The sequence below is a fragment of the Macrobrachium nipponense genome, chromosome 48, assembly GCF_015104395.2.
Source record: "Macrobrachium nipponense isolate FS-2020 chromosome 48, ASM1510439v2, whole genome shotgun sequence".
NCBI classification, from domain to species: domain Eukaryota; kingdom Metazoa; phylum Arthropoda; class Malacostraca; order Decapoda; family Palaemonidae; genus Macrobrachium; species Macrobrachium nipponense.
The window spans coordinates 23297344-23322343 of NC_087223.1; the positions used below are offsets into that span (position 1 = coordinate 23297344).

The 25000-nt window shown below is 41.8% G+C and overlaps 1 long non-coding RNA gene across 2 annotated transcripts in view; it reads left to right on the forward strand.

Annotated features, from left to right (window-relative positions):
- Positions 1 to 25000, forward strand: part of LOC135205128 (uncharacterized) — an 83708-nt gene that overhangs the window by 38851 nt on the left and 19857 nt on the right. Inside the window, exons 2-3 of one of the 2 annotated variants that reach the window (XR_010312490.1) lie at positions 8015 to 8047; positions 21191 to 21362. This is a non-coding gene — a long non-coding RNA (uncharacterized LOC135205128). Of the gene's footprint in view, positions 1 to 8014; positions 8048 to 21190; positions 21363 to 25000 lie in introns of those variants that run through there. The other variant, XR_010312491.1, reaches the window with a different exon arrangement.

Genomic DNA, 25000 nt, shown 5'->3' on the forward strand with positions numbered 1-25000 from the left:
ATGGCTTCGTCACTTATTTCCAGATGTCTTAAGTGACCTATGAGCAGAGGTCGTATTAAAAGTATTTCCAGATGTCTTCAGTGACAGGAAAACAGAGGTCGTATTAAAAGTATCTATGACGACTACATGACATTCTGTCATCAGTCACATTTCAATTGAATTACAATTACACATACAATAACCCTGATTGTGACCCATTGCCATGCAAACCTCAGATAATTTAATCGTGCTCAGTATTGCTACAGACGGGACAGAGGCTGCAAGAAAGCATACAAGCGGTATAAAGCAAATATTGGAGGATTCAAGCACAGATACAAGCAGACTAACAACGGGCTCAGGAGACAGGACAAACAGAGAACGGCGGGGGGAGGAGGGTGGTCCTCAACGTTTGCCCTCCTCGAATTAGGGTAGTCCTAATCCACTCAGTTAAGCTTTGGTGATGTGAGCCTCCGTAATAACTTGTTTTTTTTTTTTTTTAATCGGTTAATGATCTCCAGTGGAGTTGTTATGTAAGAAAGACGTCTCATTAGCGTCTCTCTCTCTCTCTCTCTCTCTCTCTTTCTGGGAAGGGGCGGAAGTGGGCTTGTGGTATGTTTGTGTGTGGTCTTGGGTGGTGAATGCATTTGTTTGTTTGTGTAGGTGTTTGTATGTATATTGTATGTCAGTATATACATATATATATATATATATATATATATATATATATATATATATATATATATATATATATATATATCATTCGAGCTACAAATGTCCTTTAATATCTAATTCGCTCTACCTCGGAATTGATATATTTTCATATATGAACCGAAGGGGATTTTTCAGTTGATAATAATTTCGTCCCCCCATGGTATCAAACCACCGTCCAGTGGACGGGAAACGAAATCAGAATGGACAGTGACGTTATCAAGTCGGCCAACAGGGAGGCTATAAGTTTATATAGATTCTGACCATTACAAATCACCGTCGATCTCGGTGTTTTTGTAATTAGAATCGATATGAAACCCCTCAACCATGGGGGGATGAAATTATTATCAACTAAAAATTCCCCTTCGGTACACATATGAAAATATATCAATTCCGATGTAGAGTGAATTAGATATTATAGGACATTTGTAGCTCAATGATTTATATCAATCACGGTGATGTGATGATAACTATTCATAACAAGGCTACGTTGGTCAAACGTTCGAATCGGCTAACATGGTTGAGGGGGTTTCATATCGATTCTAATAACGAAAACACCGAGATCGACGGTGATTTGTAATGGTCAGAATCGATATAAATTTATAGCCTCTCTGTTGGCCGACTCGATAACGTCACTGTCCGTTCTGATTTCGTTTCCCGTCCACTGGACGGTGGTTCGATCCATGGGGGGACGAAATTATTATTAACTAAAAATTCCCCTTCGGTTCATACATGAAAATATATCAGTTCCGAGGTAGAGCTAGTTAGATATTAAAGGACATTTGTAGCTCGAATGATTTATATGAATCACGGTGATGTGATAAGTTATTCATAATAAGGATATGTTGGTCAAACGTTCGAATCGGCTAACATGGTTGAGGGGGCTTCATAGCGATTCTAATTACGAAAACACCGAGACCGACGGTGATTTGTAATGGTCAGAAATTGATATAAACTTATAGCCTCTGTCCCGTTGCCCAACTCGATAACGTCACTGTCCGTTCTGATTTCGTTTCCCATCCCACCCTGGACGGTGGTTCGATCCCATAGGGGGACGAAATTATTATCAACTAAAAAAATTCCCCTTTGGTACATATATGAAAATATATCGGTTCTAAGGGTAGAGCTAGTTAGATATTAAAGGACATTTGTAGCTCGAATGATTTATATGAATCACGGTGATGTGATAAGTATTCATATATATATACATATATATATATATACATATATGCATATACTGAATCAGGACAATATGGAATGTGCCGCATATATATATAAAGACAAAAAATTCACGTAGGAAAGAGAAAACACCAAGCCCTTCCGATTTCTCGTTCTTTTTTTCAGTAAAGGACATGATGTCGAAAGGCCTTGTAAGGTCACCGTCCACCATTCCCTTTCCTTAAGATATATATATATATATATATATATATATATATATATATATATGTGTGTGTGTGTGTGTGTGTGTGTGTGTGTATATAGTGTGTGTGTGTGTGTGTGTATGTATGTATGTATGTATACATATGTATAATTTGTTAAATATATTTATGTATCCATCTCAAAATCTTAGTTTCAGTTCATCCATACAAATTTATTTAATCTTTTTATTTACAGACAGACAGACTGAAGTTTCTATATACAAACAGAGACAGTCTGAAGTTTTTATATATACAGACAGACAGTCTGAAGTTTGCATATATACAGACAGACAGTCTGAAGTTTTTATATATACAGACAAACAGACTCAAATCCACAAACTCCTTCCAACTTTGTTGGCGGAGGAAAAAAAACAAAGATAGGACCATGTTGCTGAAACTGAGCAAGTAGCGACTGTATATAATTATCCCCTCATTTGCATGTCGCATTTATAATGACCTCATTGTACTGGGTAATTTTCAACTTGCTATTTTTATAAATCACAAGGTTCTCGGACAGCTGCAGCAGTTGGTGTTACCACTTTTGCTAATTTATGGTGCCTTGGAGTGCCATTATTCATCATGTCGCTTCTGCAAGGATCTCTCCGTTCAATACAATTCTTAGTGCCCCGATATGGTGCATGATAGTGCCACTATTCTTCATGTCGCTTCTGCAGGGATCTCTCTGTTCAATACAATTCGTTGTGCCCCGATATGGTGCCTTATAGTGCCACTACTCTTCATGTCGCTTCTGCAAGGATCTCTCTGTTCATTACAATTCTTAGTGCCCCGATATGGTGTCTGATAGTGCCACTATTCTTCATGTCGCTTCTGCAAGGATCCCTCTGTTCATTACAATTCTTAGTGCCCCGATATGGTGTCTGATAGTGCCACTATTCTTCATGTCGCTTCTGCAAGGATCTCTCCGTTCAATACAATTCTTAGTGCCCCGATATGGTGCATGATAGTGCCACTATTCTTCATGTCGCTTCTGCAAGGATCTCTCTGTTCAATACAATTCGTTGTGCCCCGATATGGTGCCTTATAGTGCCACTACTCTTCATGTCGCTTCTGCAAGGATCTCTCTGTTCATTACAATTCTTAGTGCCCCGATATGGTGTCTGATAGTGCCACTATTCTTCATGTCGCTTCTGCAAGGATCTCTCTGTTCATTTCAATTCTTAGTGCCCCGATATGGTGTCTGATAGTGCCACTATTCTTCATGTCGCTTCTGCAAGGATCTCTCTGTTCATTTCAATTCTTAGTGCCCCGATATGATGCCCTGATAAACGAGAGAAAGCGCTTGGTACTGACCATTTGCCTTTCATTTTCCTGTAGTATTTGCTTATATATATTATATATCTTCATCAATATGATGGTGTGGTGAAGAAGGGGTGCCATGGCAATGATTACTTTAGTTAGGATGCCATTACAGAAAAGATCTTTAGTAAGGTTGCCATCACTAAAAAGATCTTTGACTAGGTTGCCATTATAAAAAAAAAAAAATCGAGAACCACTACTCAAGATGCCACCATCTGATCCAAAACTTGGAGAAGAAGCCACCATTATCCTGAGATATTTCCAAAAAGGGGAAAATAGAGTGGAACATCCTCCTCCTCCTCCTCTTCCTCCTCCTCCTCTGCACTTTGAAAGAGATTCCCTTCCAGCAGCCTCTCTCAAAATAAATGGGGGGGGGGGGGGGGGGGGGGGGGGGGGGGGGGGGGGGGGGGGGGGGGGTGGGGGGATGGGGGGGGGGGGCGGGGGGGGGTGTTGGGGCCAAGTTAAATCTTGCCTTTTTTCTCATTTTTCTGTCGTATGTCGCTAATAATCGAGTAATTAGCGCTGGCCCTGGAAGGCTGAATAGAAAAGATTCGGGCTTTTAAAGTCCTGGGGAGTAATTGGAGAGAGAGAGAGAGAGAGAGAGAGAGAGACTATGGTTTGGATGCTGGAAGAAAGGAGAGTGATAAGGAGGGAAGTGGAAGAGATGGATTTGAAATGTTGCGTCGCCAGAAGCACGATCGTGGGTAATTTCGATCTTAAATAAAATAAAAACTACTGAGGCTAGAGGGCTGCAATTTGGTTTGTTGATCATCCACCCTCCAATCATTGTACATACCAAATTGCAGCCCTCTAGCCTCTGTAGTTTTTATTAGTTTTCTGTAAAGAAAAACTATTGAGATGGCTATTTGTCTGTCCATCCACACTTTTTCTGTCCGCCCTCAGATCTTTAAAACTGCAGAGGTTAGAGGGCTGCAAATTGGTATGTATATCATCCACCCTCCAATCATCAAACATCCCAAATTGCAGCCCTCTAGCCTCAGTAGTTTTTCATTTTATTTCAGGTTAAAGTTAGCCATGGTCGTGGGTCAGGCACCACGGCCGGCTGAGAGTGTCATACAGCATTATACGCTGTACAGAAAACCTCGAGGTGATTTTTTTTTATTTGTGCTCTTTAAACCTGGACAAAAGATACGTAGCTCTTAGGGAACTCAATCCCTTTCTGTCCTGGTCACGAATTGTTGTTTATCGGCCATCATAAGTTCATCTGTAAAACTGTCAGCCCATCTGCTATTAGTTTTGGAGAGAGAGAGAGAGAGAGAGAGAGAGACCCTGCCGTTTTTTCTCTACGGGCTGCTCCTCTATGAGCAAGAGTCCGTGCTGGCATAAGGCCAGCTTATTAATCTCCAACAACCGCTACTGTTTTTAGCCCGCTCGAGTAACGATGTTAGTGAACATAAACAGGAATAAATGCGATGACTTATTTCCAGTGGAAATTTTTCGTCCTCTCTCTCTCTCTCTCTCTCTCTCTCTCTCTCTCTCTCTCTCTCTCTCTTTGTAAACTTTAATTGACTTAGTTTCAGACGAGAAATGCGGAAATACCAGTGCCGAGTTCGTAAACATTTATCGCTAATTATTCTCTCGTCATTATTAGCTTCTTTTCAGGCCTGGGCTAGAAAAAGGTTGAGGGAGACATTCCCCCCCCCCACCCCATTGGCCTTACTGGTCCTGTCACCTTAGTCACTTTAATAATAATAATAATAATAATAATAAGAATAATAATAATAATAATAATAATAATAATAATAATAATAATAATATTCAAAGTTCCTAGGATCAATCTCTCTCGCCACTGGCTCACACGTGATTTAAAACTGTTCGTTTTGCATGTATTACTTTGGCCATTGCTTACAACATTCTGTTGTATATTGCACGGAGGAAGTTGAGGGATTCAAGATCGACAGATATATTCAGTCGTGTGTATGAATCTTCCCACAGAATACGGCAATCTCTATCTGTCTCTGTGTTCCTCAAGTCATGTAAGTTTCTGGTAACCAGATCTGATATTCTAAAAGAAATAAATAAATAAATAAAAAATTGAATAAATGATTAACTTTGGAAGTTGAAGTAGTTGATAATTAAGAGACGGAGAAGCCGGTTAACCAGTGACGAGGAATATGTTGAGATGAGTCCTGGAATAATCCAGAATTGAGAGTCCTTAGATAGATCCAGATTTCAGATTCCAGAACCCAGAAAGGGGATTTCCAGGAGACGCTCTGGACACCAACAGCTTTAGGTTAAGGGAGCGAAAATGGAACGCAGTTATAGCCATTTTTTTTTTTTTTTTTTTTTTTTTTTTTTTCAAATTTTTAATCTGAAAAACTTGAACTCTTTCGTTACAAATAACTCCGGTCAAAGCAGTTTGGTCTTTCCAATTTTCTTTTATGACATTTATTATCCGCAATAGATTCGCCGAATGAGACGCATTTCCCAAAATGTAGTATTATTTTTTTTTATTGCCGTTTTGTCAATATTTAATGGAGGAATTGTTGAAGTTATTTTGATGAAATGATTTTTTTTGAGCGCACAGAGGCTGGTCCCCATGTGTGGTTTGTACCTCCCAAAACCATTCTTGAACTCTACTGATCTGCATGCGCCTCAGTGGCGTGGTTGGTATGGTGTTGGCGTCCCACCTCGGTGGTCGCGAGTTCGATTCTCGGCCATTCCATTGAGGAGTGAGAGATGTGTATTTCTGGTGATAGAAGTTCACTCTCGACGTGGTCCGGAAGTCACGTAAAGACGTTGGTCCCGTTGCTGAATAACCACTGGTTCCATGCAACGTAAAAACACCATACAAACAAACAAACAATCTACCAATCTGCAACTACCAATTTTTCGATTTTAAATCTGTGTTTTGTGTGTTAACAGTGGCGCAGTAACCCACCGGTCAACAGTACGACCCGACTTACTGATAGACTACCACGACACGATAATTGAACCTTATAGACTTTTTGTTTATTTACTTATTTTTTAATCAAAGGAGACACAGTTGTCTTTGTCATCTTTTATCGAATTATAACTCTAGAATGTTTTTTTAGTCTTAATGAACCTTGTCTGTTCGGCGAGTCTTACTGACGTTTAAAAGCGAGAGAGAGAGAGAGAGAGAGAGTTTCCGAAATCACAGCCGTCCAGCTGAGGACACCATAGCAAGACCAATCCACGGAATGAGTCTTTATATATTCTTCTTCTTCTTCTTCTGCTTCAGGTTGTCTATAACTCAAGGAGGAGGGGCGGCGGGGGATCATTCCCAGAGGCCGTTGAACACTCACACGTCCGAGAATATCCTTTTCTTTAATTCATATATATATAATATATATATATATATATATCATATATATATATATATATATATATATATATATATATATATATATATATATATATATATATATATAGTTCCTCTTCCACCTTCGCGTGTGGCGTGCTTGGGTGTGAGTTTGAAAGACGGGATCAGCTATTTCCTTCGCCTTTTATCTCTCTCTCTCTCTCTCTCTCTCTCTCTCTCTCATACTTTGCTTTTCGTTTGTTTTTTTGTTTGGAACTGGCCTGTCTCTGTGTCTTTCATTCCATTTTGGAGAAAAACAAGTAAAAAAAAATGCTGTATGAAACTCTCAACCACACCTCCCAGCGGTGCCAGACGCATGATGGCTAACTCTTAACTTTAAATAAAATAAAGAAATATAAAAAAAAAAACTACTGAGGCTAGAGGGCTGCAATTTGGTACGCTTGATGACTGGAGGGTGGGTGATCTACGTACCAATCTGCAGCCCTCTAGCTTCGGTAGTTTTTTTTTTTATTCTAATTAAGGTTAAAGTGCGCCTGGAATTGCTATAGAGATGTTTGACAGAAAGCTAAATATGTCAGTTCTATCACCTATATATATATATATGTGTGTGTGTGTGTGTGTGTGTGTGTGTATCATCTTTACCCAAGAGCTGCTCAGTAATTAAGTAATACAGAAAGATATTTAACATTATTGCGGCCATACCAGTACATATGGCCGTTGTCCCGTAGGCATTCGATAGGGGAAACCGCCCCTGCCGGCATATAGCCCCGCAGGCCAAACCGATATTTGTTCAAACGTCAACTCCGCCCTATTATGCAAATATGAGACGAAATAGTTTTGATGTTGGTAATCGGTTTTCGATTGTTGTCTCCCTTGCGTGCTTCGTTCGTTAGCAATTTTTCGCTTACTCGGGGAGTAAGCCTTGCAAACTATTGTGTTGTTCTTCTTCTTCTTTTTCTTGCTGTTGTTGTTGTTCTTGTTGGGAGGTTGGTTAGGAAAGGTCTATGGAAAAGCCTAAAAAAAAAAAAAAACAAAGGTCTGAAAAAGGCGTTTCAATTTTAATTCTACCGGTTTCCAGCTTGGCGCTAGTAAATCCTAATGTTAAGACCGAAGGTTTGTTAGTTATGAAAAATACAAATTAGTTACAAATTTGGCATTTTTGTTTCATTTTGTGGTGTACTAAATTTGGATTTAATTATTATTATTATTATTATTATTATTATTATTATTAGTTCTGCATTTTATTTTCCTTAATACTAATTAAAACTATTTTTTCTGTTTATTGCAGATAGGATCTTCGTTGACATACATACACCATGAGGTAGGTTTTTAGTATTTAAGAGAAAATCTCTCTCTCTCTCTCTCTCTCTCTCTCTTACATTATTAGAGAGTTAACATCTGTCTGCATGCATGTGTTTCAAGTATCACTGTTTCCCAAATAATGATTATTGGATAATTTCCTCATTAATTATTGGATAATCAGGCATTATTGAAGGTTCTTGGTAACGCTGCAACCTCTTTGATTATTTATTTTACTGTACCTCCGTTCGTATTAGCTGTCTTCCATCTTGCTATATATATCCATCCTCTCCTGACAGTTCGAGTCATAACCGTCTCCTTGGATGGACTAACAAGTCTTTTGAGACATCCTCATCCTCGTAACTCCTGTTAACACCTGTCAGACCTACCTGCTCTTAATTTCACTCTCCGGACCTGAATGACCTTGTAGGTCCCAGCTCGGGTGATTCAAGATGGCGGTTTCTGACCCACCGTAGCTGAAGAATCATAATATTAGGTAGCGATGATTCACTGTGAGTCAGGGTGTTAAGTATAGTGATGCACGATCCTGGATTTCACGGTAACTTCACTGTTACTTTACAAGAGCAAAACTGGATTCCTCCTCTTCCTCTGTCTCTCTCTCTCTCTCTCTCTGAGTCATTTAATCTACCTACATGAATATCTATGGGCAACTCTCTCTCTCTCTCTCTCTCTCTCTCTCTCTCGCGTCGTAGGTATAATTGGTTGTCCTCAGGCCTGCCGCCCATCGAGAAGATAACCAGCGTTCGATCCCACGAGGGGGCTAAGAAAGGTTGAGAGAGAAAAGGAGAGAAAATAAATATTAAGGGAAAAAAGAATCAAGAGATACATTATTTTTTTCCATTTATTTCCGTAAAGTTTCTGTTTAGGGCACAATCCGTCTCTTCCCAGCTCACCCACCCCCCCCCCCCCCCCCCCCCCCCCCCTGCCCCCCCCCCGCCTCCTCCTTCGTCTTTCTGTCCGAGGTGCCAAAATGTTTTTCGACTCTGAGGAAGAAGTGACACAGAGAGAGAGAGAGAGAGAGAGAGAGAGAGAAGAAGAACCACGTCGATATAAAAAAAACAGGAAACTCATTAGAAACAAACGGAAAGTGTGCCAAGAGAGAGAGAGAGAGAGAGAGAGAGAGACGAACCCAGTCAATTCCTCCCTCCGAGGGCCCAATCGCCCCCCCACCAACCCCATAGCCATTGGGAGCCGCATTGTGGCTTCAAATAAACAGCGATTTCAGACGTAAAATTCGAGTTTTCCCCTCTCCGATAAAAACCAGTAAAAACCAGTTGCAAGTAAATGTGGTAAGTTTGGGGGTCTTTATTTATTTATCTATTTGTTTTTTTATTATTTCCTTGCTTGCTTGCTTGCATCCACTTGGTCCTAGAGGTCGATTTGGATGCAAGCAGGTATATGTATTTGTCAGTGCTTATGTATTTGTTTTTATATAAAGGCGTTTTTTCTGTTTTTTTTTTTTTTTTTTTTTTTTTGTTTTTTTTTTTTTTTTTTTTTGCTTGCTTGCTTGCAGCCACTTGCATCTACTGGTCGATTTGGATAGCAAGCAGTTATGCGTTTGTCAGTGCTTGAGTGTGCACAAGCTTTTGTGTAAAAACTAAATCCGTTTCGTCATAGTGTTAAAGTATGTTAATTCAGCTTCAAAATCGAGATTTAATCGAAAAGAAAATTCAAATAACTAAAAAAAAAAATGATAAATAAATAAATAAATAATGTCAATATTTTTTTCTTGGTAAAATTCACCACTCGACGACCTTGCAATAAATAATGTCAATATTTTCTTGGTAAAATTCACCACTCGACGACGACGTCGCAGCTGCGAGCAGGCTCCGTACGGGAATGGATCAGGTTTGAGCCGTATTCTGGTCTGTAATAGGCAATAAGGCCTCTTTTACAACGGGCTTGGTACGTGAAGTCAATCTAAAGGCTTTTGGAGAGAGAGAGAGAGAGAGAGAGAGAGAGAGGAGGAGAGAGAGAGAGAGCTGGGTAATGGCTAAAAAAACCATCACCAAGGAATAATAATTTTGCATGCGGTTGAAATCGGCAGATTGTTAAGCCGCCCCTAATCTTTGTTGTGTCATTAGCTGAGGATGTTTCCCGTGATTAATACCGTGGATGAAAATGTTTGTGTGGGGGTGGGGGTGGTTACACGTTGGGCGGGAAAGACGAGGAGAGAGAGAGAGAGAGAGAGAGAGAGAGAGAGAGTCAGGAACCAATTTTAATTTCACAAAGTACCCGCTGCCATTTTTGGAGGACGGGATGTTCTCGAATAAAAAGAAGATACAGAATCCCTTGTGCGAACTTCTCTCTGCCGTGAGATTTTACACACGTGTACACATACAACACATACGCACACACACACACACACACGTGCAAAATTGTATGAGGTAATTACACACAAGGGAGAGAGAGAGAGAGACTTGTTCTAATTTCGCATGGTTGTCTTTAGGGACACCCTGTCCTAAGAGAGAAAAGAAAAGAAAAAGAAAATTGCCCCGAGAGAGAAAGAAAGAAAAAGTCTAGTTTTAATCTCAAATGACATTTTTCCGGAACTTAATATTGCCTCTCCTTGGCTGAATTTCAAGTCATTCCTGTTAAAGAGATTGTGTATATTACTATTTCAGAGAACTAGGGCCACTTCATGACCCGTAAAATGGAACGATTGGCCTTCGTACGTGTCTCCTTCATGCGGTGCACTGCAGGCATTTACTTTAAAAGGTCCTTTGCTTGCAGCGTCCCCGCCGTTTCCTTAGGAACCCTAGCTGCAACTCCTTTCATTCCTTTTACTGTACCTCCGTTCATATTCCCTCCGGTTACACCTTTCAAGAGCCTTCTTGCTGTCATCTTTCAGCGTTGACTGACCTCATAGATCCCAGGTTAGTTTGGGTTTTGGCCTAAGTTCTGTATTGTAGTCTGGATTTGTTTCAACTTAACTCTCGCCGTCAAGGCAGGAGTTTGCTACCGACCTCAGCAGGAGACGTCTGGTGCAGGGGGTTTCCGAAAGCAGTGGGTCACAGCGAGACCAGAAAAGCCGACATGATTGTTTTTTCGTTTTAGGAGATCTGTCGTTTGTGTTTTCATTTTATGGGAAGAAGGTTGTTATACACATCCTGCATTCTGACTTTTTTTTTTAAATTTCCTTTCTCGTCTATCAAACGCACTCCGAAGCATTGTAACCCACAATGGCCATGTAGTAGTAACGATTTTTCGCCCCCACACCACTAACCCCGTTTCCCCCCCCCTCACCTACCACCCCCCTTCCATCCTATTCTCCACCTTCAAGCTGATATATCCATATCCTGAATGCCCTTTGATGGATATGTTTGAACTCGAAGAGGAAGGAGGTCTCTATGTATGTTGGAACTCGAGGAGGTGGTCTCTTGTAGAAGGGGCGAAGAACTTCCCCATCACTCACCCATGGCTTTTGAACATTCATCAAAATCCACCCCAACCCCACGCCCCGTAATAGGTCATGAAGATCACGTTTAAAATATCCTTAGCCCTGGAAGGATATTATATAGGATAGTCTCCTCGCCCTTTTGAATGTCATTGAATCCTTCCGCCGCACCGTCTTTTATCATCCAGATGTCTCCATATCTTAGGCGCCCTTTGAAGCATGTCCTGAAACCCGCAGGAGGACGAGGCCATGCAGCAGACGCCAGGGGATCCCCTTACAATCTACCCCCCATCCCCATCCCCCCACCTCCCCCAACAACAACATTCCGCTCTTTCGATCATCCATATCTCAGGCGCCTTTTTTGAAGGCCGTCCTCAACCCGGCAGGAAGTCGTCCTATTCAAGGCGGCGGAGGAAGAGACGGGATTGGTAAGGGTGGGTAGGGGAGTGACTCCCCCCCCCTTCTTCCATACTTCCGAGGGGGGGGGGGGGGAGTGGCGGGGGGATTCTCTCCTCTGTAGCAACAACGGGGCGCTAAGGCAGCGACCTTAGCGACGTTAAAAGGGGCCGCTCTTTTTGTATAGCAGCGAAGACGGGGACCTGGATTTCGGGATTTGTTTCTTTTTTCCAGATCTTCCGTCCTTCCGTCCTTCCTTTGACGAGCAGATGGCATCATCACTCAGGCGGAATTTACAACGTGTTTTATGGTGGGGGGCGAGGGGCCCTTCTCCCGATCTCACGTCTTTTCCCCCATACGTCACCAGGAGGAATCCTTCGATGATGCCAAGCCACATCGACGGGGGACGGCTTCGATGCTGGCCGGGGCAAGTTTGTATCGTCGGGGAGGGGGCGGGGGGGCAGGATGTCTCAATCTGGGGACCTGCCTTACAGTTCCCCCCCTTTCGGTGGGCGAAGGGACGAATGAGGACCTTGTTTCCCTGGAGTAAGTCTCAGTCTGGGGAAAGGGTTGGTTCACCTGATTTGGGGACAGAAAGACGTCATGGGGAAAATATGCCGCTTTCATCTCAAGGAAATGAGGAATGTCGTTCCCCCTGGACTGGGGAAGAAGGCGCCGTTTACCCTCGGGGAAGGTAAGGGGACTTGGGGACGTTTGTAATTCAAGTTGAAAACGATTCATTTCCACTCAGGATTAGGGAGGTGTCAGTTCTCCAAGAAAGGTTACTCCTCCAGAAGGGATAGTATATTATCCTTCCCCTCAGGGACGGGGAAATCACTATCCCGGGAATTCCTATATATTCCCATTTGCGAAAACGGAAGTGTTGATTCCTCCTGAGGGCCAAATCATGGAATTGGTGGCATGGCATTTGAATTCCCGTACTCCGCTGTATTCACGGTTGATACGAATGCCTGAAACATATTCATTCTGAATTCACTGAATCCTTGTGAGTGAGACTTACACGGGAATTTATATTCCAGAAATATTAGAAGTTAGGGTTCCATGGAATTCGAATTCGTGTGATTTATGGAATTGTTATTATTCTAAAATACGTGGAGGTTATGGTAGTATTTAGAATCATCTCTGGACGCCGAATTCGTGGACTCATTCTCTTACACCTGCTGGAACATTTATCTATATATCCTTCACAGTCGTCAAAAACTGTGACACCATTTTCCATCGCTTGGGCAAATAATAATAGTAGGGGAGGTTGGCAGGCGCCCATCAGTGAGCTTATAAACGTCACTATCAGCAAAAGTGTATTGCCGCTTCGTGGGATTTGCAAGTAGTCATATACTGGGATCTGCAAAGAGTGAATTGCAGTTTCATTTCTGTCTGTGTTTGTGTATCCTCCTCCTCCTCCTCCTCCTCCTCCTGTTTCAGTTGAATCCTCACTCGCTCGCAGGATGCTGCCCCCCCCCCCCAACAAAGGCTTTTATGCAGGACCCTTTTGTCGCCGTAGGACCCCTGTTTAAATGGGCCCCCTCTCAAAAGATTAGTAGGAGTCAGGGGAGGGGACAATTCGGGGATTTGTGGGAAGTAATTGGGGTCTGTTTCCCCTCTCATTGTTAATTGTTGTTGTTGTTTTTGTTGTTGTTTTAGAAAATAATGCCATGACGTATGATGTTTTTTTTTTTTTTAGGATATGTATTTTCCAACATCTCAAACAAGTTCGAGTTGCAGGGCTCGATGTGACGCTTATGAGCTTACCTTCTTTGCGGCGTCCCATGGGCCCCTACATGTAACCCCTTTCGTTCCTTTTATTGTACCTCCTTTCATATTCTCTTCCTTCCATCTTACTTTCCACCCTCTCTGACAATCATAGGATGCACAAGGTTTCCCTTTCAGTGTGAGGCTAAATGACCTTACAGGTCCCAGGGTTTGGCCTTTGGCCTAAATTCTATGTAATCTTCATATTCTGTTTTATGTGTATGTGTCTGGAACATTTGCATTCCTACATTCCTTTTTGGTAGGAATGCAGTCGCGAATTCCAGTTGCGTGATGGGAGCGTGAATTCTCTCTCTCTCTCTCTCTCTCTCTCTCTCTCTCTTCGTTTTATTTTTTGCATACCTGGAATTGTTTTAATACGATTTTTGAACATTACCCTTATTTCGTGCAAGACAGTATTCGCTCTCTCTCTCTCTCTCTCTCTCTCTCTCTCTCCAGTCAAAGTTTTGTGTCCTGTGTCTCGGACTTTTATTTTGATCTTCGCCGTTATTATTATTATTACTCTTCTCAAGTGGAGAGACGAAAAAATAAAAATAAAAGGCGCGAAAACCAGACGATGAAACTTCATACACTTCATAAACTTTAGACATGAAATAAAATTAGGCTAATGATAATTGTTCCTCTCAAAGTTTTCGGATTGGGGTGGAGGCGGGGTTTGGGGTGGGGGAGTAGTATATTCCGTGACGCGCCTACCATTTTTGGGGGGAAGAGATAGAGAAACAACACTTCAGTTTCTTGGACAGTAGTGGAGAAACATCACACTTCCCTTCCCCTCACCGAGCGACAGAGGACGAGGAGGAGGCGGCGTTTAACCTCAGCTGTCCCCCACTGAATGGCTGTGGGTTCAAGTGTTCCGAATTGTCCGCAATCCTGTGGGTCTCCTGCGCCGATAACATCGTCGTCCTACTCAGCTCGGCTTCTGTTGTTTGGCTGTTTCCCTGCTAAGTTCAGAGGCCCCCATATATATATATATATATATATATAATATATATATATATATATATATATATATATATATATATATATATATATATATATGATATATATATAAGACTCTTTGGCTTTTTATTAGCATTCTGTAATAGAGAACTTGAGATGGTTTATCGTCTGTCCGTCTGCATTTTTCCCGTCCGCCATCATTATACATACCAAATTGCAGCCCTCTAGCCTCAGTAGATTTAGTTTTATTCAAGGTTAAAGTTATCCATGATCGTGCATCTGGCAACATTACAGGACAGGCCTCCACCGGCCGTGGATTGGCACTTTGATTTAGAGTCCTTATTGAAATCGTCTTGGTTATGTTTGTCGCAGAATTTCTTGCGTTACGGGGCAACATTGAAGCTCAAAGTCTCTAAGCGCTGACTTGGCAACACTGGATGCTTCGCGTTTGATTTTGCAACTGGCAACATTGGAGATTACTTTTCTGTATAGTTGGCAATGCTGAAATCAAACTGTATCTTGTGTTATTGCTGCTGCTGCTGGCAGCCATGTAACTTTCCAAAAAAAAATAAATAAATAAAAGAAAAAAGTTCCATGGCCCCCCAACCGCCATAGATAGTTTCCGGCCCCCCAATCGATATATTGGCCATTGGAACAGAATCTCCAAGACCATCGTGTCCGGTTCGGGGCCACTATTAAATTCTCTCTCTGATTTACTACCTACCAGGGTGCTGGCTGACACTCTCCAGGAACTCATATATATATTTTTTGTGTCTCCTAAGGAAGACGTATGGGCGCCCATAAAGATTTTTTTTTTTTTATTATTTTTAATTTTTTTTTATCTTAGTCGAGGTGTTTAATGGGAAGGTCTGTGGTGTTGATAACTTCGGTCATTTCGTCTGGGCTGTTTCCTTGTTTTGGGGGGAGGGATAGGGGGGGTCATAATGGTCTTCCTTGTTTTTTGGGGGTTGGTCGTAAAAGGTCTTCCTTGTTGGGGGGGCGAGGATGGGGTGTTGGTCGTAATAGGTCTTCCTTGTTGGTGGGGGGGGTGTTGTAATAGGTCTTCCTTGTTGGGTTGGGGCGGGGGGGGTTGGTCGTAATAGGTCTTCCTTGTTGGGGGTTGTTGGTTGGTCATAATAGGTCTTCCTTGTTGGGGGGTTGTTGGTTGGTCATAATAGTCTTCCTTGTGTGAGGTCGTAATAGTTCTTCCTTGTGAGGGAGAGGGAACCAGATTAGTGAGAACGGTGTACGATAATGCTGTTGGCTGACATTCCACTGCACTTATCTGTGTCCATCCGCACTTTTTCTGTCCTCAGCCCTCAGATCTTCAAAACCACTGAGGCTAGAGGGCTGCAAATTGGTACGTTGATCTTGCACCCTCCAGTCATCAAACATACCAAATTGCAGCCCTCTAGCCTCAGTAGCTTTGATTTTATTAATGGTTAAAGTTAGCCATGATCGTGCGTATGGCAACGATATACCCCAGGCCACCACAGAAAGATATCTATTTTTGGCATCCTTGATTGTACGCTGTACAGAAAACTCGAATAAGAGCAAATAATCCTGACTGAAATTCTTCAGTTTATTAATTAAAAAAAATTAATAAAGGAGAAATGCGACAGGCCCGGTGCCAAACGCACGATCATGGCTAACTTTAACCTTGAATAAGATTAAAAACTACTGAGGTAGAGGGCTGCAATTTGTATGTTTGATGATTGGAGGGTGAACGATCGACATACCAATTTGCAGCCCTCTAGCCTCAGTGGTTTGAAAGATCTGAGGACGGACGGACAGACGACAAATCTCCCTCGTCGTCGTTGGTCACGTCGACCAAACAGCTCCGACTGTCACGAATGAGAGCTTTTTATATATTGGCCCACTTCGGGGTTGATAAATGGCGCAGGATTTTTTTTTTTTTAATTAGGTCATTAACTGGGTTATCTTTCCGCCCACGGAGAATTCATTAATTAACACGCCTCGCGTACAGTCACACACTCACAAACAAACCACACACACTAACGCGTGGCCATTGTGAAGGGTATAGCGTCAAGGTAACATCACCTTGCTGTTTGTATAAGTTATTCTTCTTCCAAAGGATATTAATATATATATATCATATATATATATATATATATATATATATATATATATATATATATATATATATATATATATATATATATATATAGTTAACCTTTTATGTTAACTTTTTGAAGGCCTAATTTCGGCTCGTTATATATAATTCTTAGGCCTAATCTGAGGGTGGCCAGCGACCCTCATTAGGCCTTACTTGGGAACGTGTCGGAAGTAGGCGAATGATTTACCGATAAATTTCAAGGCTTCTATATTAGTTCCGCTCTCTCTCTCTCTCTCTCTCTCTCTCTCTCTCTCTCTCTCGTGCGGGTAATATCTCTTGGGTGGAACTTACTTATGCATTGTTCCCTTTAACATTTTTATTAATAATAAAAATATTAAATTTTTATTATTTTATTATTATATCTTTATTATTAATAATAATCAAATCCGAGTGGATCTTGTTTGTCCCCACCTTCACCTTGCAAACCTGTTTGTCCACCCTGAGGAAAGGGGCGGGGTAGGTAGGGGATCAGAAGGGTAGAGGAGGAGACATGACACATGCCACCCTCACCTTGCAAACCAGATTTTCGACCCCGGGGAAGGGAGCGGGGTAAGTAGGGGAGAGACATGACAGTCAGCGTCCTGGATCCAGCGCAGCGTAGCACGCACCAACAAGCTAATAATAATAATAATAATAATAATAATAGGAATGTTTAGTAGGAACGAGATGCTATAACAAAACTCCTGGGCCTCGCTCGAGTACTCTAGAGACGAAACCTAATTAGGGAAGATTTAATGGTCCCATAATGTGGATGGCTATGGTGTGTGTAGCTTAGCTGGAGTATTTTTAGATAATTAGGGGCGGATGCTCACGTATCCCTTATTATTATTATTATTATTATTAAAAATGGTTGCTGCTTCAGCACTATTAATATTGTAGAGAGAGTTCTCTCTGTTACTTAGACTGGTGAACAACGCACCAAATGGCATGGTAAAATTCGGTCGAGTCATTTTGGTGCTTATTATTGCTTATACAATGCTCTCTCTCTCTCTCTCTCTCTCTCTCTCTCTCTCTCTCTCTCTCTCTCTCTCCAACGCGACGTTTCGTCCAGATCTACAGGACATTTTCCAGAGGCTCTACGAATTATTTTTCCCAGTTAGGTACCTTCTTAATTGTAAGTTAATTACCTGGGTTATTAAAATTCAAATAAATGACTTTCATAGTCCTGCATACATACATTCCTCTACGAGCTCTCCTTCTCTGACCCTTGACCCTCGCGACGCCAGAAAGAACCTTCCAATCGGCCACGCCCCCTTTGAAAGGTTACGCTGCCCTATGACGTGTTCCCAACGGGTTTAGAATTATGATTTTATGAATCATATCGTGAATCACGGCTCCCTCCTTGGACCTTGGAGCTCTAGCTAGCCAGCCCCTCATTCATTTGGCCGAGACAAAGGGGAATCGTGGAAAAAAAAAAGAAAGGGGGTCGTTGCCCCCCTCCCCCTCCCCCTTCCCCTTCCCCCTGGACAAAGGCTCCCGATCAATGACTTTTGGTATTTCGCCTGGAAGACACCAGCTGAAGCTCCCCCCGGCTGGTCTTCCAGCGAAAGGCAGAGAGGGGGGCGGCCCTGGAAAATGCTTGTCTGTGCGTGTATCAATCACTACTGTTCCAGCGGCGTCCAGGTCGTCGGCGGTCACAGTTGGAAGCCGCCACCTTTGCCATTTCTCTCTCTCTCTCTCTCTCTCTCTCTCTCTCTCTCTCTCTCTCATTATTGATCAGCAGCAATGTTGCGTAAAATGTTTGTGTGGTAGTTCATAGATACAGATAACTTTTCGTTTGTGTCCGTTTGTGTCTTTGGGAACTTTGTGCAACCTGTATGTGTATTGCATTCTGTCTCTCTGTCTATCTATGTGTCTATATCTGTCTTACTTGAAACCTATATTTATAACTGTTGATAAACATGAAGATTAAAGACCTCCTCCCCTTTGCGTATTGGACTATTAAACTTGAGTAGTTAAAATTCCTTTGCGATGAAGTAAATACATAACATTTTGATGTCCGTGGCTGCACTTTGGGGAACCTATACTCTGTTTTTTTCCATCTGTCCATCCGCCTGTGGTGTTTTGTTATGGGTAACATGCGTCCCGGGCTTTAAAATAGTTTACGCTGTGTAACATTTGCCAACTGAAAAGTGTTTTTAATAATTTACTGTATGCGAATTACACTTTAATATTCGAATAGGGATTATTGTTTTATTGTTGAAATGAAGCTTAAATTGTAACTATCTAAAGCCCGGGACACAGTGTTACCACACGCAAACACCACAGGCGGATGGACAGATGGAAAAAAACCGAGTATAGTCAATTCGTCTGTGTTTTGAGCAAATCAGAAATCACTCTTCGTTGAAGTGATGAGGTACGAGGTGACTTGATTGATGGTAGACTACCTCAGATAGTTGCATGGGTTTGACCTCCAGTGACTATCTCGGTAGTTACCAGTGATTTTTAGTTTTCCGTAAAAGAAAACTACTGACAGGGCTTTTTTGTTTGTCTGTCCGTCCGCCCGCAGATCTTCAAAGCTACCGAGGCCAGAAGGCTCCAAACTGGTACGTTGATCATCCACCCACCAGTCATCAAACATACCAAATTGCAGCCCTCTAGCCTCAGTAGTTTTGATTTTATTTAAGGTTTAAGTTAACATTATAAATAAAATAAAAACCACCAAAGCTAGAAGGCTGCAAATTGGTACGTGATCATCCACCCACCAGTCATCAAACATACCAAATTGCAGCCCTCTAGCCTCAGTATTTTTAATTTTATATAATGTTTAATTTAACATTAAATAAAATAAAAACTACCGAAGCTAGAGGACTGAAATTTGGTGTGTTTGATGACTGGAGGGTGAAAGGTCAACGTACCAAATTGCAGCTCTCTAGCCTCAGTAGTCTTCAAGATCTGAGGGCGGACAGGTGAAAAAAAAAACCATGGCAATAGTTTTCCTCACCAGAAAGAGACAAAAAAAAGCACTTTGCACTCCATCAGCATCGGCCGTGAGAGGCCGAGATACGCCCTGCCAAGGGAGACCGGATTCGATTGACCCGTTCCAAATATTCTCCCTTTATTGAGGAAAGCTGCGAGTTGATTATATCAGCATTCGCTTTTTGCCTTTGAGCGCATTCCCTGCCAAGTCTTTGAAAAAGGGGGGGGGAAGGGATATGAAGTGTCGATCTCTCTCTCTCTCTTCGTCTCTCTCTCTCTCTCTCTCTCTCTCTCTTTGTTTGTCTCGGGATTAGAGTTCTTCCAGATGAGATTTTAAGCTGTGAATCGTTTGTCGTTTTACGAGTAATAAAATTATTATCATTATCATCACAGAAATAAAGTCTACTTTTTGTTGGGATATAACGCCAACGTTCGTGCATTACTTCACAAGAAGACTGTTGTACATTTTGTGAATCCACAGCTCTCTACGTCTGTTTGCATTTGCTTGTTTGCTTGTCTTCCATTCAAAGAATTCTACGTCACTTGAAGGCAGGACTCTGTCATATCCCGTTCTTCATGTGAACTGTGTTCTCTTATTCGGGGAGTAAGCCTACTCTGTTGTTGCTGTTGTTTTTGGGGGGCTGGTTAGGAAAGGTCTATGGAAGAGCCTAAAAAGGTCTGAAAAAGGTGTTTCGCGTCGAGTTAAACATACAGGAATTTTAGGATAGGATATCTATGATTTATTTATTAGAAGGAACATGTCAAAAATAAATAATGTGCATGCTAAACAGTACTGAACAATTATTTAAAATAAGATGCAGAGTATTTATTTTAATTTTCGTTGGCGAAACGATGCGCTACTTCACCATAGATTTTAGCATGCGCTCCGAGTAAGTGGGAGGTCGGATCACGCCTAGTTTCTTGATACAAAACCGACAAGGAAAACCCACCAATTATTTCTAATAAGATATGATGTATTTATTTTAATTTTTCGTTGGCGAAACGATGCGCTACTTCACCATAGATTTTAGCACGCGCTCCGAGTAAGCAGGAGGTCGGATCATGCCTTGTTTCTTGATACAAAACCAACAAGGAAAACCCAACGTAATCACTGATCTTTTGTGAACCGATCTTTACCTCGAAGTTGACGAGGAAGACAAGAAGATAAGAGGAGGAGGAAAAGAAAGCAGCTCAGAGAGATTTGAAGATGTCTGCGAAGTTTTGTCTCGAGAATTTTCCTCCCGAGTCCATTTCCTTAACTCGAAGACGCCTCATCTCTCATTTCTCTCTCTCTCTCTCTCTTTTGGCTTTTTTCATCTGATCTCAGTCATCATCTTTCCTCCTCCTCTTCCAGAACTTTCCATAAAATTCTGGCGCGAGAGTCCCTCTGCTCCTAGTCACGATCTGTCTGCTCCTAAACTGTTGTACCTTTTAGTCTGTTAGGTTCCTGTCATGCCCCCACAGGCCCAAACCGCCCCAACACACATACACACACACACACACACACACACACACACACCACACCCAGGACGCCACGTGATGAGTAATGCCAAACAACATTTTTCCAGGGATGCTTAAAATCACCAGGACCATAATAGGTCCCTCACTACAGCTTCCGCCCCAATTTGCTCTTTTGGGAGCGAAGGCTGGTGTGGAGAGACGCTCCAACCCTCTCCTAGAGGAGGAAGTGAAACCAATCTTTAGCGAGAGAGATGGCCTCCTGGAGCGTGATGCTGGAAGAACAGGTTCGTACTTCTGTTTTGAGTGTGCGCAAACTCACTCGCTGTCCAGCTGGGAGAATTGTCTCCTCCAGTCTATAGAAGCTTTCGCATTGTGAGTGTAGAGGGCACATTCCACCTGCTGTACCAGCACCACCACCACTACCACCTCCTCTCGCTGTTATTTTGCCAAAAAAATATCCTTCTTTACTTCAGCAGGAGGACCTCACCAGGTTCCTTTGTGATTCCATGTCTCAGAGTATACTAGTTCCTCCTGTGATCTCACAAGCACTGTTGCCCCCTTTCCTTAGATAGAGCTGTGTGTGGAAACCGTTTTGTTTTTCTGATCTGTGTCACCCAGTGTCGGTGTTCGGTGTCCTGCACAATTATGTGTGTCGTTGTTACTCACACTGTAAGGTTGATATTTTTGAATGAGATGTGACATTTCTCTCTTGTAAACAGTACAGTTTTAGCTGCTGCAGCAGAGGTGCCGCGTGAACCTGCGTCACTTTTGTACCTTTCTTTGCCGCGTGAACCTGCATCACTTTTGTACCTTTCTTTGCATTGTCAATGTTACAGTGAGTTGCTGCAGCAGAGGTGCCGCGTGAACCTGTGTCACTTTTGTACCCTTCTGTACGTCGTCGGTTCTTGCAGGCAGCTAGCTCCTCGAAGTATTACCTGCAGAGATTGTACGGAGGTTTTGAGGTATCCAAACATTTTATTTTTATAGCATACTATATCTTTCAGCGTTTCATCTGACTGCTTACTCTTGGAAGCGTTTGAGGGAATGTTGACGTATCGGGCACATCTCTTGATGACTGCACTTCATGTCAGCTCTGAGTAATTCTAGATCCGTTTTGGTCTGCCTTCAAGCAAGGGTTTGATTGCGTTGCTTGCAAAATCAGGTCTAATTCTGATCCGGGAGGTCTTGCTGTTCTCAGGCCGTCATTTATGTTTTATATATTCAATTCTTTTTTGACATTTATTTAGAGCATATGAGAACGCATTGACGAAAACATAAATAATTCACAAGAAAAAAAAAACAATTCAATTCAGGTTGAAAAACAGTTCAGGAAAGACCACAATAAAAAAAAAAACACGCACAAAAAAAATACCTCACAACAAACACGTAATTCAGAAAAAAAAAACTCAACACAGTTCACCTGATTTACATGACAATCAAATTCACTCATGCATAATAAACACTCAGGTCGAACCATTTCTCATTTATCTATATAACTCGTTTTATTTATCCCCACTTTTTTTTTTTTTGTCAGCTTCTCTTCATCTGGCAACCTTTACTTGGCGTCGCCCACCGTCTGACGCAGTTTGCTCACTTTGCTTTCCCCCCCCCCCCCCCCCCCCCCCCGCCCCCACCCCTTTCCCCCACCTTTATTTTATTTTTTTTTTTGCTTCACGAATCCAGCCAGGAACCACCTCCCTCTGCCAAATCGAGCTTCCGCAATTCATCTTCATGAGAGAGAGAGAGAGAGAGAGAGAGAGAGAGATGAACTGCATGATTCGTGCTGAGAAATTTCTAATAGCCCTGAAAAAATAAATTAAATATAATAAACAAACAGATATTTAAATATATATAATCTCCAAAATCCTGATCAAGGAAGAGAAATAATCCCTTGAAATCATCTCTGTCCTAAAGCCACACCCTGAGTTAAGACGACTTTTTGTTCCCCCCCACCCCTCTCAGCCCCCCCGCCTCAGCCCTCCCCCGCCCCCCACAAAAAAAATATTAAAAAATGGGAAATCAAAAGCCATCAATTTCGGTCACCTTCCAATCGCGAAATGAAAGGCATAAGTTAGGAAGGGTCATCTCTCTCTCTCTCTCTCTCTCTCTCTCTCTCTCTCTCTCTCTCTCTCTCTCTCTGAATAAATAACTTTTCCCTCTTAAAAAGTAACTTTTGGTAAACTATAGCTTGGCTCTTTGAATACCCTAAGAAACTCAGAATGACCAGAGGTCAAGGGGTCGTTGACCTTTTGACCTGTCGACGTGCGTACAGAGGTCAAGGAAATCCCACAGAGAGCCCGGGGAGAACCAATTGGGCATTTGGCATTTGGGCATCAAAGGACATTCCCTGGAGTAGTCGAAGTCAAGTCAGAGGAAGGGATGGTATTGCATTCCTCAGTAGAACTCGATCAGGAGATATAGAGAGATACGATGCGATGAAGCAATTGGCTGCTGATGCTGCTGGTGCTGCTGGTGCTGTTGGGGAGGCGCGGAGGAAAGGGGGAAGAGAAGTAGGGATTTGAGGCATTCCTTCGTTCCATCCAAGTTGCTAAACAGACCTTGAGCGATGGGGCTCGATGGAGACGTGTTTGACAATCGAGGGGTCATTCAGAATAGTCGTCTCTTTGGGGTCGTTTCTGTAGCGTTTTTCTTCGTTTTTTCTATCAAAATATCTCCTGGGTCGTCAATCCCACACCCCCCCCCCCCCCCCCCCCCTCTCTCTCTCTCTCTCTCTCTCTGAAAGAATAAAAAAAAAATTAACATCATAAGGTCGTACCTTCTCTCACCTGACTAATATCTCCTGGGTCGTCAATCTCTCTCTCTCCTCTCTCCTCTCTCTCTCTCTCTCTCTCTCTCTCAGAGAAGAATGGCTTTTATGTCTTGATGCTTCATTACAAAGTTTTACCTTGATGTCTCTTTTTGTTTTCCATCCCAATATATTTCATCTTAATTGGCAAATGGCTGCTCCCTTCTCCAGCTCTATCGGGTATCGATATATTCCGCCGAAGTTATTTCTTCTTTTGTTTTGTGTCTTTTGTTTTGTTGGCCGGATTTTCTTTTTAAATTTTGTTATACGCAATTTTATCAAAGCCAATTTGATTGATTTATTTTTTTGTTAGCCGGATTTTAAAAAAAAATTTGTTATAGGCAATTTTATAAAAGCCAATTTGATTGATTTACTTATTTTAGTCACAGAGGCTCTATAGAGGGCTGCAAATTGGGAAATTGGTCAACCACCCTCCAGTCATCAAGCACACCAAATTGCAGCCCTCTAGCCTCAGTAGTGTTTATTTTGATGTAATATTAAAGTTAGCCATACTCGTGCGTCTGGCAACGATGTTCAAGGGGCGTCTCGGTTGAATGAGTTATGATGAAAAATATATAAAGTTTCATAATGCACTACAATGTATTTATTTGTATTTTTAAAAGTTCACGCATGTGTATGTGTATATGTAGACTTCATAGGTGTATCTGTATAGATTAATGATTTTGGGCCTCCATAGGCCCATTACCGCCTGTTACCTTTCTTAATGTTCATGTCTGTGTCGTAGGTGTGTATGTGTGTGTGTATGCTTTGTGTGTAAGTGTGTAGATTTTCGCGTAGGTTAGTTTTTGGGTGTTTTGTTACTGAATAGAAACGTATATAACATCCACCATAAATGATAGGTTATTTGTGCATTTTTTCACACATATTAATAATGTTTTAATATAAATTTTTGATAATTACTTATTGAAATCAAATTTTTCAGTAATTTTTTTCCTTTTTTGTAGAAGTCTCTCTCTCTCTCTCTCTCTCTCTCTCTCTCTCTCTCTCTCTCTCTCTCTCTGTAATATATGTATACTCGTACATATATGATGCATAATATATACATATGAACCTTGTGGTGTTACTAGTAGCATCCTTGTCTATCAGGCAA